Source organism: Sminthopsis crassicaudata, chromosome 6, assembly GCF_048593235.1.
Source record: "Sminthopsis crassicaudata isolate SCR6 chromosome 6, ASM4859323v1, whole genome shotgun sequence".
Lineage (NCBI taxonomy): Eukaryota > Metazoa > Chordata > Mammalia > Dasyuromorphia > Dasyuridae > Sminthopsis > Sminthopsis crassicaudata.
Genome location: NC_133622.1, coordinates 242,304,698 through 242,321,070, shown reverse-complemented (window position 1 = coordinate 242,321,070; position 16,373 = coordinate 242,304,698). Strand labels below are relative to the sequence as shown.

At 32.1% G+C, this 16,373-nt stretch overlaps 1 pseudogene; it reads right to left on the bottom strand.

The window, feature by feature from the left end:
- Positions 1 to 2,261: 2,261 nt before the first annotated feature.
- Positions 2,262 to 14,432, bottom strand: LOC141547516 (olfactory receptor 8K3-like; annotated as a pseudogene).
- Between the last annotated feature and the right edge of the window lie 1,941 nt (positions 14,433 to 16,373).

Here is a 16,373-nt window from a genome sequence, read left to right as displayed (position 1 = left end):
AATCTTTTTAAGAGAAAAAAAAAAAAGACAAGACAGAACAAAACAAAATAAAACCTTCCCTAAGATGATTTTACCATAGTAAGAATAACATTTGCAATGGATATACTATGAAATTGTTTCAAATCACAGGATTTAGGTTGAGTTACTGCTGGGGAAAAGCTATCACTTATTTATTTTTTATTTAATAGAAATAAAAAGCTGGAGAATCTTCAAGGTTATTATGCAAAGCCTATGAAACTCTTATTAGAATGATTTTGTTTTCCTATCAAACCAAGGTAAATTGTGTTGCCTGATTTGTGTGCTGTGACAATCTATAAGAAAAGCCCATTATTTAGAAAAAGGAAATTGTCAGCACTTTGTCTAATGTTTTTATAAGACACATTTTAAATACCATAATGTTTTCCCTCCTCATACTTTCTATAATTCAGGCCAATTGAAATAACAATCTCCAGAATTCCTGATCAAAATTCTTCCCCAAGTATTTTCTTAATGAAGAAAATTAGGGAAAAGATTGCCAATCTGACTAATACACAATTGTTTTTATCTGGGGTAGAAATTGGGAATAGCAGAGCAAATTTACATCTATAAAACAGGTTCTTTTCTATATAAGCAGCCAGCAAAATTTCAGGGCTTTTTGCTTATAGGCCTCTTTTCTGGGGTGTGGGGGGGAAATCAAGACTTTCTTGCTGGAACTCTGTCTTCCCAGAAATCAGAGTCAGGATCACTAACCATCTTTATTCTTGATCTTTTACTGTCAAAGTCAGGGGGTTAGGCCTAGCAACCTCACACACACCTTCCTCCCTCAAATGCCCAGAGAGACTGATTCAGCTTTTTTGTCTCAATTCCTCTTCCTCCTCCTCCCACATATGTCACTTTCCCCTCTTTGTCCCACCAATCAAGTCAGCACAGAACAGCTGGGGAGGGTCAACCTTCAAACAAGTTAATAGGGAACTGTCCAATTGGCAATTAGTCTCATGTGCTTCATTATCCAAGTGCATTGCTCAGTTCTAGCCTTTTACACTTTCTCCTAAAAGTTCTAATTTCTGATATACATTAACACGAGATTAAAATGTAAAGGAATTCAAATGGGACAAATGTAAATTCTCATATATATATATATATATATATATATATATATATATATATATATATATATATATATATATATAGTACTACAAGTGAACAATAGGAAAGATATTTCTAGACTTTTTTTTTTTTTTTGAAGAAAATTTGGAGTTTTTAGTGGATTTCAACTTGAATATATCAAGGCTAGTATATATTGTCTAAGAAAATAATTTGATTTCCATTAAGAAAGACTGACCATCCTTATATAGGATGGGACAGTCCTCTTGCATTTAAGCTTTTGCTTGATGAGACAACCTTTGCACCATTGTGTCCTGTTTTGGGTGACATTGTTTAGAATGGTTTTTGAAAACTTCCAAAATGAGCAGAAGGATGAAATAATATCGGAGAGGCAAAAACTCATAACATGTCATGATTTTTAGAAGATACCATTTTGTTTGCATAAAGAATAGCTTCAAAGTTTAAATGTTTACTGGAAAGGTGATTAAATTTTATTTCATTAAACTACTACATTTTGTATAAAAGTGCAAGCCAAAAATAATACTTATTGATCAGCATATCACAGGACACAAGTAACAGATCTATTATCTTAATCTATATCCTGCAATGGTATAGAACCTCCCAAAATTAATTCTTTTCAAATTTTCAATACTAAAATTTGCACTAAGATTTTTGACACACCCTGCATATCCTAGTGTTTTTTGTTTTGTTTTGTTTTTTGATTCTAGCCCAAGAATAAAATATCTGGGACTCGGGAAAGATAAATGGATATTTTTATTCAAAATTGAATAAATATTATTATTAAAAGGGAATTGACTTGTCCTGTTTCCTAGAAATGTCCATATGAAATGGCTGGAAGTCATAAAGAGGACACTGATTTCAATAAGGATTCATTTGTTAAGAATAAGGCATATTCAAAAGAAGATAAACTGTTGTTTCTCATATTTGTTTCACTTAAAGTTTATAGTCATTGATGACAGACTTTTAAAATCTGTGCATGTACTCTGAATGCACTATAAAAAGTGATAACTATCATTATCTGACTTCATATTAAGATAGAAGTTTTCTGTAAAAAAAAAAAAAACTTGGCAAAAGTTATAAAATTAGCAGAAATTTACTTGTTTCTGCTAAGGCAATGGAATCACACTTTGCATTGGACATTAAAGATAATTCTAACATCATTTTTTAAAAAGTCTTTTCAAGGCACCTTTCACCTCTTTGTTCCTCAAGCTATAAATAATAGGGTTGATCATGGGGATGATTAAAGTGTAAAAAACAGAAGTGATATTGTCTGAGTCAAGTGAATGGCTGGATTGGGGTTGCAGATACATAAAAAGAAGTGTCCCATAGAATATAATCACCACTGTGAGATGAGAGCCACAGGTAGAGAATGCTTTTTGCTGTCCTCAGAGGAGTTCATCTTGAGGATGGCCACAAGAATGATAATGTAGGAGATGAGGATAATAAAGAGGGAAGAATTTAAGGCAGAAAAGCTCATAATGATTAGCTGCATCTCATTTGTGTCTGAGCATGCAATGGACAGCAGAGGGAGCCAGTCACAATAGAAATGTCTTATTATATTTGATTCACAGAAATATGATTTAAAAGTTTCAGTTGAGATCACTCAAACATACCATGATGCAGCACGGGTAGGTGATAGCCACCAATATCCAACAGACCCTTTCTGACATGATGACCACTTCGAGCAGAGGCTTACAGATAGCTACATGTGAATCAGAGGCCATGACTGACAGGATACAAAGTTCACTAGCAATAAAAATCCCAAAGAAAAATAGCTGTGCTTCACATCCATTATAGGAAATTATGTTTTTCTCCCCTATGAAACTAACCAACCTTTTTGGCCCAATAGTTGTGGAATAACAAAGATCAACAAATGCCAGATGTCTGAGAAAAAATGAGACTTTGTTTTCTCAATCTCCATGAATACGTGTCCCTAAAAGAAAAGAATTTACTGAATTTTACATGTTAATGAACAGGTTTACCTAATTTCATGAAAAGCTAAGAAATAGAAGAGTCAATCAGTGGACTATGTTGGGTTCAGAAGACACAATATCCAATGACCATAGTAATCTAGTCTTTGATAAACCCAAAGATTCCAGCTTCTGGGAAAATAACTCATTATTTGACAAAAAATGTTGGGAAAATCAGAAATTAGTATCAAAGGAACTAGGCACTAAAACAAACTAAACACCCTATACCAAGATAAGGTTGAAAGGGATTCATGATTTAGACATAAATATAAATTATAAGCAAATTAGAGGAACAAAGGATAGTCTACCTCTCAGATCTGTGAAGGAAGGAGTTTGTGGCCAAAGTACATAATGGAATTCAAAATGAATAATTCTGATTATTAAGTTAAAAAGGTTTTGTAGAAACAAAAGCAATGCAGACAAGATTAGAAGAGAAGTAATAAACTTAAAAAAAATTATACAAGGGTCCTAATCTTTAAAATATATAGAGAATTGACTAAAATAAAACGTTATTAGGTTGACAAATGGTCAAAGTATATGAACAGGTGATTTTCAGATGAAGAAATTGAAACCCTTTCTAGTTGTTTGAAATATACAAATCATAATTGATAAGAGAAGTATAAATTAAGACAATTCTGAGGTACCACTACATACCTCTCAGATGGGGTAAGATGACAGGAAAAAACATTATGAAGATTGGAGAGAATGTGGAAAAATTGGGACATTAAAACATTGTTGGTGGAGTTGTGAACTAATTAAACCATTCTGAAGAGAAATTTGGGACTATACTCAAAGGCCTATTAAACTGTATATATCATTTGATCCAGCAGTGTCTAACTGGGGCTGTATTCTAAAGAGATCATCAAAAAGGGAAAATGTAAACATTTTTTTGTGCATGTAGGTCAACAGCCATTTTTGTATTGGGGAGAAAATTGAAACAGAGTGGATGCCCATCAATTGGAGAATAGCAGAATAAGTTAATGCATATTATTGTTCTATAAAAAAACAATTAGCATGATGATTCTTGAGAGGCCTAAGAGACTTATGTTAACTGATAAGTGCAGTAAGAAGAACCAGGAGAATATTATACACAGCAACAACAATTATTTGCTGATCAATTCTGAGATACATTTCTTTTCAATAACAAGGTGAGTCAAACCTATTCCAGTGGTCTTGTTGAAGAGAGCCTTAAGCACGCAGAGAGGGGACTGTGGGTACTGAGTGCAGATCACAAGAGAGCATTTTAACATTTTTTTTATTGTTTGCATTTTGTTTTCTTTCTAATATTTTTTTCCTTTTTGTTTTGATTTTTCTTGCACACCATGATAATTGTGGAAACATGTATAAAAGATTGACACATATTTAACATATTAGATTACTTGCTATCCAGGGGAGGGGCTTAAGGGGAAGGGAAAGAAAAAATACAAGGTTTTGCAAAGGTGAATGTTAAAAATTATCTATGCATATGTTTTGAAAGTAAACAGCTTTAATAAAAGAGAGAGTAAAACACTTAAATTAAAAAACATATGAAAAAAAGAAATAAGTATACAAGAAATAATTCAACAGTTTGGAAAAGGAAGGCAGTTCCTTAAAAAATGCAATTGTCCAAATGCTCAAAACAAAACAATACAATACAAAACAAAACAAAATCCAACACATTCAAAAGTAGAATTGACCAAATGGAAAGAAAGATACAAAAGTTAACTGAAGAAAATCACAGATTGATATTAGAATGGGTTAAATGGAAGCTAATAACCCTATAAGACATGAAGAATCAGTCAAACAAACTAAAAGAATGGTGGGGGGAAGGAAGCAAATGGGAAATACCTCATAAAAAGAATAGCTGACCTGAAAATAGATCCAAAAACATAATTTAAAAATCATTTTTCTACCTGCAGGCCATGACCAAAAAAAGGACCTGGATAGCATTCTTCATGAGATCATCAAAGAAAACTGCTCCAATATTCTAGAAACAGGGCAAAATTCTCATTGAAAGAATCCATCAATACCCTCTAGAAAGAGATCCCACAAGCAAAACTCCAAGGAACATTGTTGCCAAACTCCAAGGAACATTGTTGCCAAACTCCAAACTCCAAAACTATAGTCTCAAAGTGAAAAAAAAATATTGCAAGCTGTCAAACAAAGTCAGGATTACCCAGAATCTGGCAAATTCTACAATAAAGAATTGCAGGACCTGGAATACCATATTCTGGAAGGCAAAGGACCTGGGATTACAACCAATAATTAACTAAATTCTTAGCAAGACTCAACATCATCTTTCCATGGAGGTGATGCATATTCTAAGATGTAAAATATTTTCAATCATTCCTATTGAAAAAACAAAACTAAATAGAAAATTTAATCTGTAAACACAGGACTCAAGAGAAGTATAGAAAGCCAAAGGGAAAATATACATTATTTAAACTGTTTACATTGTTATATGGGAAAACAATATTTGTAACTCTTGAGAATTATATATTACTGGGGCAGAGAGAGATAGGGATCATATGGCCAGAAGATGTGAATGGACTCTGACATGCTGATATCAAAGACATTAAGGGGTGGAAAAAAGTCTGTACTGTAAGAAGAAAAAAGGGGAAGTATGAAATAATTTAGATCTCATAAAGAGGCATAACACCTATTACAATGATTGGGGGAAAAAAAAGAAGAGGGATGAGTTTTATCTGAAATTTGATCTTATTATTTTTTAAGAGGGAACAACTTAATCATTCCATTGGACATAGAAAGTTCATTTTGATAAAGGGTACCATAAGCAATGAAGTAGTAATGATGTTAAATGTATAGATAGAGTGATAGAGCATACATGTTAAATGTATAGATAGAGTGATAGAGCATACAAATTCCTGAAGAACATTAAGCCAGTTACAGGAAGAAATAACAAAACTGAAGTAGTGAGGGATTTCCCTTCTCAGAATTGGACATATTTAGTCAAACTATCAAAATAATTATCAAACTAGAAAAAAACCATAACAATTTATCTGGAAGAACAAAAGGTTAAGAACATCAAGGGAATTATTGGGGAAAAAAGCATATAAGAGATAATGGCTTAGCAATGCCAAAGCTAAAATTATATTATAAAGCAGCAGTCATCAAAACTATTCGATACTGGCTAAAAATAGTGGTGGACTAGATGCAAGTTAAACTGGAAAATAAGCATTCAGCATTGAACTACATTGCACACACCATACCAAAATAAGGTGAAAATGGGTACATGATTTGGGCATAAATGATGATATATTAAAAAAAAAAAAACTGGTAGAGCAAAATCATTTCTGGCAACTATACTCTCTGTTGAAAGGCAACTAAGTAAAAGAGTTACAATTCAAAATGTCGAAGTTACAATTAGGATACTTGGTTCCAACAGTGTTTCCAGTGCTTATGGGATAGATGACCTGAATTTTTTTTATTAAATTATTTGAGGCTCTTTCCTTTCATATGCAAAATAGTGTTTATTAAAAGCTTCAATAAAATTATAGATATGAATACTATTAACAAATGACAACTACTATTCGTACTTTTTAAAATCTGTCTAAATAGTGTATAAGGAAAGTGCTTTGATTATTATTCAGACAACTCTTAAACATTATAGAATTAGTATAAAGCCAAACAAAACAGAATCTAACCTAAAGTCATTTCACCACTCTGTGGATATCATTGAGAGATGGTATTCTCTAAAGCTATTTATCTAACAGGATATAAGAAAAGATAATCATGGGTAACTGTTGAAGAACAGTTATTACCTATTTTCTTCAACAAACATGCAAAAAATGCTACAGACTTATTAAAGTTGTCATGGAAATTCTATACTTTTAATTATTATAGTAATACAACTTATATGAATTAATCTTGTTTTCCTATCATGCCAATTCAAATCTTGTATTTTGAAGTTTGTGTGTAGTATTTGTCCCAAAGAAAAGCACAGTTATTACAAAAAACAAGTTTTAGCATTTTATTTTTTTTGTTTATTTATTTATAAATTTCTTTGACATTATATATGGATGAGTAATTTTTTTATAACATTATCACTTGTATTCATTTTTTCCAAATTATCCCCTCCCTCCCTCCATCCCCTCCCCCTTATGACAGGCAATCCTATAAATTTTACATGTGTTACAATATGAACTAGATACAATACATGTGTATAAATACCATTTTCTTGTTGCACAGTGAATATTAGATTCCGAAGGTATAAGTAACCTGGGTAGATAGACAGTAGTTCTGACAGTTTATATTCACTTCCCAGTATTCCTTCTCTGGGTATAGTTGTCTCGGTCCATCATTGAACAACTGGAAGTGAGTTGTATCTTCTCCATGTTGAGGGTATCCACCTCCATCAGAATACATCTTCATACAACATTGAAGTGTAAAGAGATCTTCTGGTTCTATTCATTTCACTCAGCATCAGTTGATATATCTCTCCAAGCCTCTCTGTATTCCTCCTGCTGGTCATTTCTTACAGAGCAATAATATTCTATAACCTTCATATACCATAATTTACACAACCATTCTCCAATTGATGGACATGCATTCATCTTCCAGTTTCTGGCCACTACGAAAAGAGCTGCCACAAACATTTTGGGACATACAGGTCCCTTTCCGCTCTTTAGTATTTGGGATATAAGCCCAATAACGGCAATGCTGGGTCAAAGGGTATGCACAGTTTGATAACTTTTTGGGCATAGTTCCAAATTGCTCTCCAGAATGGCTGGATTCTTTCACAACTCCACCAACAATGTATCAGTATCCCAGTTTTCCCACATCCCCTCCAACATTCATCATTATTTGTTCCTGTCATCTTAGCCAATCTGACAGGTGTGTAGTGGTATCTCAGAGTTGTCTTAATTTGCATTTGTCTGATCAGTAGTGATTTGGAACACTCTTTCATATGAGTGGAAATATTTTCAATTTCATCATCTGAGAATTGTCTGTTCATATCCCTTGACCATTTATCAATTGAAGAATGGTTTGGTTTCCTATAAATCAGGGTCAGTTCTCTATATATTTTGGAAATAAGACCTTTGTCAGAACCTTTCCTTTTAAAAATATTTTCCCAATTTGTTACTTCCCTTCTAATCTTGTTTGCATTAGTATTGTTTGTACAGAAACTTTTTAGTTTGATGTAATCAAAATCTTCTTTTTTGTGATCAATAATGATCTCTAGTTCTCCTCTGGTCATAAATTCCTTCCTCCTCCACAGGTCTGAGAGGTAGACTATTCTCTGTTCCTCTAATTTATTTATGATCTCATTCTTTATGCCTAAATCATGGACCCATTTTGATCTTATCTTAGTATATGGTGTTAAGTGTGGATCCATATCTAATTTCTGCCATACTAATTTCCAGTTTTCCCAACAGTTTTTCCGAATAATAAATTTTTGTCCCTAATGTTTGTATCTTTGCCTTTGTCAAAGATTAGATTGCTTTAGATGTACCCTTTTTTGTCCTTTGTATCTAATGTTTCACTGATCTACCGTTCTATTTCTTAGCCAGTACCAAATGGTTTTGGTAACTGCTGCTATATAATATAGTTTTAGATCAGGTACACTTAGACCACCTTCCTCTGACTTTTTTTTTTTTTTTTCATTAGTTGCCTTACAATTCTCGAACTTTTATTCTTCCATATGAATTTTGTTGTTATTTTTTCTAGGTCATTAATATAGTTTCTTGGGAGTCTGATTGGTATAGCACTAAGTAAATAGATTAGTTTGGGGAGTATTGTTATCTTTATTATATTCGCTCGGCCTAACCAAGAGCACTGAATGTCTTTCATGGACCCATTTTGATTGTATCTTGGTATATGGTGTTAAGTGTGGATCCATATCTAATTTCTGCCATACTAATTTCCAGTTTTCCCAAAAGTTTTTTCCAAATAATGAATTTTTATCCCTAATGTTGGTATCTTTGGGTTTGTCAAAGATTAGATTGCTATAGATGTACCCTTTTTTGTCCTCTGTATCTAATATGTTCCACTGATCTACCGTTCTATTTCTTAGCCAGTACCAAATGGTTTTGGTGACTGCTGCTATATAATATAGCTTTAGATCAGGTACACTTAGACCACCTTCCTCTAAGTTTTTTTTTTTCATTAGATCCCTTGCAATTCTCGACCTTTTATTCTTCCATATGAATTTTGTTGTTATTTTTTCTAGGTCATTGAAATAGTTTCTTGGGAGTCTGAGTGGTATAGCACTAAATAAATAGATTAGTTTGGGGAGTATTGTCATGTTTATTATATTCGCTCGGCCTATCCAAGAGCACTGAATGTCTTTCCAATTATTTAAATCTGACTTTATTTTTGTGGCAAGTGTTTTGTAATTTTTCTCATATAATTCCTGACTTTTCTTTGGTAGATGGATTCCCAAATACTTTATACTCTCAACATTTGTTTGGAATGGAATTTCTCTTTGTATCTCTTGCTGTTGCATTTTGTTGGTGGTATATAAAAATGCTGAAGATTTATGTGGATTTATTTTGTATCCTGCAAAAATTCTGAATTATTTCTGATAGCTTTTTAGCAGAGTCTTTGGTGTTCTCTAAGTATACCATCATGTCATCTGCAAAAAGTGATAGTTTGATTTCCTCATTTCCTACTCTAATTCCTTGAATCTCTTTCTCGGCTCTTATTGCCGAGGCTAGCGTTTCTAGCACTATATTGAATAGTAATGGTGATAGTGGGCAACCTTGTTTCACTCCTGATCTTACTGGGAAAGAAAAGTAAATATTTTTAAGAGAGGCAATAGCCTCTCACAATGAGGTACTTAGAATGGTAAAGTGATTTTGCAAAGAGCAATTATTTTTTTTTAATTTATTTTTGTCTGAATTATCTGTTTCCTTTTAAATATATTATTTCAGAACAGTGAGAATAATATCCAACTGCTTTCATTATGCACATTTTATGATAGGTCTAAGAAGAAAAATAGCATGAATAACAGCTGATATTTATAGATAGAGTTGATAAACATTCCCTTACTGAAGCCTCACAATAACTTTCTGAAGTTGCATTAATAGATATTTTAATACCATTTTAGACGATAAATTTGAGCTTCAAACATATTAATTGAAGTCGTGAGGTTATTTAGCCTATAAACATTAGGCACAATTTTGGAACTAAGCCTTCTGGATTTAATGTCCAATATAAAAAAAAAAAAAATATATATATATATATATATATATGTATATATACATACATACATATGTATATATACATACATATGTATGTATATATACATATATATACATACATACATACATATAGATATAATATTGGGCATTCTCTCAACTCAGGGAGGCCTTCATCATATTTTTAAAAATCCTTTCCTGGTAGTTTGACTTATGAATTCCTAGGGAAGAGCTTGTGTGCTTGGGAGGAGCAAGCTCATTGGTTGAAGTGGTTCTTCCCAGAAGCCCTTGCATTATCCCATGCCCATTCTCTGGGAGGATAAAGAGGGCCGCTCTGGAAGAAAAAAGTTAGTCTCTGCTCTACATCAGGCTTGACACGGCTCTCTGCAGGAAAGGCTAGAACTAGAGAATTGTTAAGTACCAACTTAGCACTTAGTAAGAACCTAATATCTCATTATCTCATTAGTACTTAGTAAGAACCTAACAATTTATCATCATCAATCCTCTTTTTTTCTTACTGCACTTCACTTCATGATTTTTATTATTACCATCACAATCATCATCATTGAAACTGTCATCAGTATAAGCATCATTGTCAGCTTTTATAGATTTTCCTAATGATTCTTCTTATGACAGAAACAAGGTATTAATGAACACTTAATAACCTTTATCAAGATAAGGTCAAAATAGGTTAATAATTTAGACATAAAGAGTCATGATATTATAAGCAAATTAGGAGAACTAAAGACAGGCTACTTCTCAGATCTATGGGAAAGGAAGGAATTTATAATCAAAGAAGAACTAGAGAACAATATGAAATACAAAATGAATAATTTTGATTATGTTAAATTAAAACTGTTTTGTGCAAACAAAACCAATGCAGCCAAGATTAGAAGGAAAGTAGAAAATTGGGGAAATATTTTTATATCCAAGGTTTCTGATAAAGGATTCATTATGTGAGAAATTGACTCAAATTTATAAAAATCAAGCCATTTTCCAAATGACAAATTGTTAAAGAATATGAACAGATAATTTTCAAATGAAGAAATTAAAGCAATTTGTAGTTACATGGGAAAATGCCTAAAGCATTATTGAATAGAGAAATCCAAATTAAGATAACTCTGAGGTATCACTAAACACTTTCAGATTAGTTAAGATACAAGGAAAAAATAATGATGAATGTTGGTGAGAACGTGGGAAAACTGTGACACTGATACAATGCTGATGGAGTAGTGAACTGATCCAACCATTCTGGAAAGCAATTTGAAAGTATTACCAAAGAGCTATCAAACCCTTTGATCCAGCAGTGTTTCTACTGGACTTATATCACAAAGGGATCATAAAGGAGGAAAAGGAACCCACATGTATAAAAATGCTTGCAGCCCTTTTTGTAATGGCAAGGAATTCGAAACTGAGTAGATGCCCATCAATTGGGCAATGGCTAAACAAGTTATTGTATATGAATTTAATGGAATATTATTGTTCTTAAAACATGATGAACAAGTTGATTTTAGAAAAGTCTGGAAAGATTTACTCAAACTTGGTACTGAGCAAAAACAAGCAAAACCAGGAATACTTTATTCATAGTAACAGCAAAATTATGCGATAATCAACTATGAAATATTTGGTTCTTCTCAGTGGTTCAACGATCCAAGGCAATTCCAATAAACTTTAGCTAGAATATGTCTTCTGTATCCATAGAGAATACTATAGAGACTAAATGTAAATAAACACATGCTATGCTCACTTTTTTCATCTATTTTTTTTTTCTTTCATGGTTTTTCCCTTTTGTTTTAATTATTCATTCCCAATATGATTCATGAAGAAACATGTGCTTAAAAATATTAATGCACAGGTATAACCAGAAAAAAAATAAATAATAAAAAAGGAAATAAATAAATAAATGTTGGAAAATTAATACTTTCAAAATATATTTGAATATGAAAAAAATGACAAAATGTTATATGCAAAAAGTAACACATACTTAACCAAATATAGATCCAATTGTCAATTTTGGAGGGAAAAATATTTCTAGCCAAATCTCGTTTCTTTTTCTCCCCAAATCCAAAGCATCTTTGGTGTCCCAAGATAAACCTGGTTTTAAAAGAGGCTGGCATTTTTGAGGAAGTAAGGATTACTGAGGTAGACACAAGTATAAACCAGGGCTCATCAGGTTGTTGAGAAGATTATCTCCCCAAGTGTTTATATCCTGGACATGTGACTTGGGAATGAAGATGATAGGAGAATCTTGTTTCCTGGAATGTTATCAACAGGGCAATTGCAGGGGAAGTAGAGTAGGTGAATTATTTCTTTTTTCTCCAAATGATCAAAATCATCAAAATCATTCACTACTGATCAAAGAATACAAGACATATGCTAACATGAAGAATTTAATCCAATAGTCCACTGTTCACTAAAGCCTATAATATCAATTCCTGGCCTGAGAACTGCTTTTCTAGAAGTCCTAAAAAGCATTTGGATATAAATTAAATGTATATTAATACCTTAATTAGATATAAATTAGATGTAGACTAACATCTTATATAGTGATGGCCTGGTGACATGCTGGTTAGAGGTAAAACATTGGAGGATTACAGGTAAAGGACAAACTGAGTGCAAATTCAGCCTGAGAATGCTTATAAATTCTGTGATCATGGGGGAAACATTTTAAGTTCTGTTTTAGTTTCCTTATTTGCCAAATACCTCCCAAGATTGTTATGAGGATAAAATGAAAAAATAATTGTATAACACTTAATACAGGGCCTCTCACAGAGTATTATTAAATATCATTATTTAAATGTTAGCTATTATTATTATATCATTATATATTATATTATATAACTAAATAAACCTATTATATTTCATAAGAAAGCATAATGAATTTAGAACCCAAATATAAAAGGCACATCATAAACAGCATAATATTAAAAAAAAAGAAGAAGAATCAAAATCAGGTACATACCATAAGAATTTCTGTCAAACAAACAATTGCCAAGAAGCAAGTATTCAGTCATACACACTATGATAGACATTGGGCATACAGAAAATAATGAATATAGGAAGGAAGGAAGGAACGTTTATGAACGTGATCATGTGTGCTAGGGCCAAACACATCTTCAGCCTTCCATCCACTATTCAACACTAATCAAAAAAATGTCTTTTATTTCTACTCATAAATGTTAAATGACTGTGTGAGAGAGATACTATTGCTCCAAGGATACTACAAGTTAATTGAATAGGGATTCAAAAATAATAGACACATGAAAAAGCTCCAGTAAATATAATGAATGAATACAACATTACTAGATTAATCGTTTTTTTAAAATGTACACTACATGCTAATACTGAATGAGTCTTATTATTTTAGACTTTTTATTCCCAGAATTCCCAGAAACACAAAAGCATTTTTAAAAACATTATGCTTGTTTTTCAGTTGATGTCTACTTGCATAACATTAATCTTAAATATCATCAGGATCTCATATATTATTAACTACCCATGCCACTTGAAAAAAGCTATTTGATTTCTGTAAAAATAACATCTGTGGCATTATTCACACCTAGAAGTTCTCATGTAATGGCTTTGCTATAATGAGTTTGCCATTTCTATTTAAAATAATTCACCACTATATTAACCTAGTCATTCCTATAGTAGTCATTGTGATCAGCTTTGTTTAATTGAATTGATTAGGCTTAATATTTTAATACTTGCTGCACTGAAAAGTTAACAAACAACAAAAAAAAATATTGCTATTTGCCTATCTGGAAGTTAGAATCTTCTATGACTTGTTCATGTTATTTTATTGCCAACGACTAGAGACTTTATGGGTTTCTCATTTCCTATGAAGTCTTGTCCCTGGAGCCCTCGAGAGGTTTGATGAATTGTATAGGATCATGTCATGAAAATTACACAGATTTAGAGATTTAACAATGTTAATAGGCTTATATAATTACATTATTTATTAAATATCTACTATGTTGTATGCTTGTGTTTTTGGGGTGAGATATTTTGGTTACAACAAGTACATAGACATTACAAAGACTTGAGAGGGTTCTATAGTCAACAAAATAACTTATTTTAATTGTTCACATACTAGATTCTCTAAAGGGAACAGCTGGGTCAAAAAATAGAGTGCTAAGCCTGCAGTCAGGAAAATCTGAGGTCAAATATGTTCTATTTCTATTCCTCTTAGCAAGCAACTTAACTCTTATTTACCCATTTTCCCTCATACAAAATAAGGATAGTAATAATATCTAACTTTCAGGGGTTTTATGAGGAACTAATGAAATTATTTTTAAGCAACTAGGAGAAAGTCACATAACCTTTGTCAGCCTTAATTCCCCAACTTTAAAATTGGAATTACAATGCACCCAGTCCCCAGAGCTGTTGTGAGGATCAAATGAAGTATTATTTGTGAGATTATTAGTTCAATTTATGGTACATACTTAAGACTTTATAAATGCTTGATTCCTAAGTTTATTAATGCACCCCAGTTTTTTTGATCAAAGATCCATTTTAATAAATATCACTATAATGTGGATGCATAGCAGAATCCAAACAAAACTCATTACCAAAATTCAACCCACTCTATTTTGAAGTAATTCTGATTATTTTATGAATGAGCATGAGTTAATGGCTAGAAACTTAGTTTAGCTGAATCTAAAAGGGTTGGGGACAGATCTAATATTGTTTCATGTTGACATTTATAAAGAAGATATATGGGCAAAATATTGTTGTTCTATATTATTGTAGTTGGGGTGAAAATTTATGACTTAGACAGCAAAGTCTTCTGTCATATTCCATATCTTGTTTCCCAATCTTCTATGTTAAATAACAGAAATTTATGGTTTCCCAAGTGAATTACTTTTATATTTTTATGAATTCTTTAAACTTTGATGTGAAGAAAGCAAAAAAAAAATGATCTAATCTGGACTTCCTAGAACATCAAAAGTTTTGGTTAATACATACCTCATTTCAAGTCTAGAATTTGCTATCCATCCTTACAGGGTTTATTTTTTGTTGTTGTTTTTAACATCATGATTGATTGAAATATGAAATTTTCCTTGATCTTTACCTCTATGATATTTACTCATGCCCAAGACATACCAATGCCATTGGAGGTTTTTTATAAGTACTTGAATATAGATCATGGTAGTGATGAAAATTATTGAGGGAGATGGACAACAAAATGTCACAGTGTACAGTGGGGCTTTGTACTGGGACGTGAAAATGAATACTGACTCATTAGTTATGTGACCTTAGATAAGTCATTTAACATCCATTTCTTGAACTATAAAACAAAGATTTTAATAGCACTTACTTCACATTGCTATCGTATCAGTGAGATAATGAATATAAAGCGTGTTTTACAAATATTAAAATACAATATATAATCATAGCTATGGTAAATTACAATGATAGTGATAGTGATGATCATAAGAATGATGATTATTGATGATGATGGTGATTATATTGGTCCTTATATAGATGTCATGCTGAGTAGACATTGTAAGGCTTAGAGTCCAGAGGACCTGTGTTCAAATATTTCTAACATTTGCAAGTTTTTTGAGCATTGGAAACCACTCGTTTTACCAACTTAAGTATGTGCTACTTGCTGCAGTGCCAAGTATTTAATCTCTTTACAAATGACTTTTATCCATAACACAAACATAATACTTTGTGTTGCTATAGGCTTGGCCTTAAAATTAGGATAATCTAAAGGAACTGGGGTCCTCTGTTTTATCAGAAGGAATGGAATTGTTGAGTCACATGACCAAGCTTTATAATCAGCTTTCATGAAATTGAGTAAAAAGAGGTTGGGTAAGTTACTTATTTACATCAAGGGGTAAGGGAATTCCTAATAAGAATTATTGGATGTGAAGATATCATTCCATTATCTCTTTACAAATACAAATTAATGTTGAGGAAAAGCACTATGGAATCCTGAAGACAGTTTGGATCAACTACAATAGTGTAAACACTTAAAACTCTGATCAAGTGGATGAGCAAACATATTAAACATGTATTCAGAGGACCTATGATGACATGTTACCCAGTTTGGACACAATATTAATAAAAGTTCATTTTAGACTTAGCTACTATGTGTATTTGTTTGCTCAACTATGCTAATTTGTTCAAAAGAGAAAATCTTTTTTTTCTT